The sequence below is a fragment of the Corvus brachyrhynchos genome, unplaced genomic scaffold (assembly GCF_000691975.1).
Source record: "Corvus brachyrhynchos isolate BGI_N302 unplaced genomic scaffold, ASM69197v1 scaffold544, whole genome shotgun sequence".
Taxonomy (NCBI): domain Eukaryota; kingdom Metazoa; phylum Chordata; class Aves; order Passeriformes; family Corvidae; genus Corvus; species Corvus brachyrhynchos.
The window spans coordinates 2,566,976-2,569,432 of record NW_008238325.1 but is presented as its reverse complement, the minus strand read 5'-3'; the positions used below and the strand labels follow the sequence as shown (position 1 = coordinate 2,569,432).

At 51.1% G+C, this 2,457-nt stretch overlaps 1 protein-coding gene across 1 annotated transcript in view; it reads left to right on the top strand.

Moving 5' to 3' along the window:
* Positions 1-2,457, top strand: part of TIPARP (TCDD inducible poly(ADP-ribose) polymerase) — a 25,721-nt gene that overhangs the window by 6,155 nt on the left and 17,109 nt on the right. The gene's annotated exons all lie outside the window — the stretch shown is intronic.

Here is a 2,457-nt window from a genome sequence, read left to right as displayed (position 1 = left end):
GGACGTGGGGGGGTCCCCCTGCCAGGGCAGGGGTGGAATGAGGTGAGCTTTAAGGTGCTTGCACCCCAAGCCATTCCATGATCTCTTTGTTAGTTGTCAGCACGTTGCTGTTTGTTGGCTTGTATAAAACACTAGAAAGGACAATGAACTTTCCTGTACTGGGATGTGTTTTAGGAAGTGAAGAATGTTCATTGTGCAAGAGTTGAGGTAGAAAAGGAGTTCTGTCACTAGAAAAAGAATGTGTTGGAGCCTGAGAGCTTTGTTGTTTTACCAAAAACATTTAAGTCAGATGTTTCCCCTCTTTCATCAGCAAATCCAAGTGTGCATACTGATTATCCTGTATTTGCAAGTCAGAGTTGTAAATTGCTGCATTCAGCTGGGGCCGTTTACCATCTGAAAGAAATAATTAAAAGCTTTCTTTCTCTTGCTTAAGATTTAAACATGTATTTAAAGATGAGATCATGCTTTCATGGTGGTCAGAGTTTCTTTCTATATTTGTGTGGGGTGGCCTCAGAAATGGGTGTACGAGGGGCTGGTGTGCTGTGTTTCCTTTAATTACATGTTTGTTTGGGGAAAGATGGTTATTCCAAGCCTGTGTCTTTGCCTGGTTCCATCCTCCCAGCCCCAGTGCAGCAGGAGCTGTGCCCACCCCAGTGCGCAGTTCAGCCATATGTGCCTCTTATTTATAGCTCATGCGTGAAGGGAGCTATTCCAAAGTGGTAATTTCTGTTCTGGTGGTGGCACATAAATACAAGTGTATGTGAGCAGCTCCTTCTCCCTGAACGAGGATGTGACACATCCCAGTCACCCTACTCGGGAATGCTCGAGTCCAGACAAACTGGGAGGCTCTGTCTGATGCTTCAGACACTCAAGAGCTCAATTAATTTACAGATGATAATTTGTCTTCAGCTCCTGCAGATACAGATGCCACCTTTACTCAGCCTCTCTTGAGTCATTCTCTCTCCAACTGCATTGGAGAGAGACTTATTTACAAGGACATGGAGTGACAGGACGAGGGGGAATGGCTTCAAACTGACAGAGAGCGGGTTTAGATTGGAGAAAATTCTTCCCTGTGAGGGTGGGGAGGCCCTGGCACAGAGAAGCTGTGGCTGCCCCATCCCTGGAAGTCCCTGGGCCAGGTTGGACGGGGCTTGGAGCAGCCTGGGACAGTGGAAGGTGTCCCTGCCCATGGCAGGGGTGGCACTGGATGGGCTTTAAGGGCCCTCCCAACCCAAACCAGTCTGAGATTCTGTGATTCTCTGGAGTTCCATTTCTGTAATTTGTTGGGAAAATGGCATATCCTACTGCACTATAAATGCAGCTGTGCAGCATTTTCCAGCTGTGCTGTACAGCTTGTGCCACCTTAAAACAAGTTTCCTTCCAGCTGCCTGTATTTTCTGTATGTGTAATTTCATAAAGTCACTGAGCACAAGGAATGAAAGACTGGCTTTAAAAAGAAAACAAGAACACGAGTTGTGGAAGCCCAGAGTCGTTTGGGATGGAAGGACCTTAAAGCTCATCTTGATCCAGCCCCTGCCATGGGCAGGGACACCTTCCAAAGATCAGCTTGGTTCTAAGCCCTGTCCAACCTGGCCTTGGACACTTCCAGGGATCGGGAGCTACAGCTTCTCTGGGCAAGTAATACAGTAGGTGTTCCAGCAACATAAATGTTACATTCTGAAGTTATTGACTCCTTTATAAGTTATTTTATCTGGCCATTATTAGTGCTGTGCATGCACTGGTTGTGGTTGGCGGCCGTGTGAGCTGCTGGCCGTGCCCCGCTGGGGTTTTCTCCGGGAACAGGCTGTGATTCAGCAGGGAAGCATGCCAGGCCGGCACGGACAGCTGAACCGGCCCCGTGCTCCCTTACACGCACAGCCAGACGGTGACAGCACGGGCATGGCTTTGGGACAAAGGGAGGTTAACTGCTCTTAACCAATTCCAGCCATAAAATACTCTGTAAATAAACAATAGCTGCCTGTAGTGCGTTATCACAGGACGGGCTGGGGTGAGAAGGAACCTTTAAATTCCTCTCGTTCCACCACCCTGCCAGGGGCAGGGACACCTTCCACAGACCTGGTTGCTCCAAGCCCCCTCCAACCTGGCCTTGAGCACTTCCCGGGCTGGGGCAGCCACAGCCTCTTGGGGAAACCTGTTCCACTCCACGCTCGCTTTTCCGGAGTGTGTCACCGGCAGGAGCACAGCCCCGATCCGGGCAGCGCCGTGGCAGGGGCTGCGTGTGGGTGCACCAAGTGAGTCAGGGTGACTTTGTTCCGGGATGGGCTCCGTGTTTGTCTCTTACTCATTAATTAGCGCAGCTGGAGCCGCTCGCACCGAGAGCTCGGCGGCGCGGGGGGGGTCGGGGTACCGTCCTTGCGTTCCGTGAGGACGGTGTGTTCCTTCGTGCTGCGTGACTGGAGCGCCCGGGCTGACAGGGCTCATTCCCGCGTATTCCCG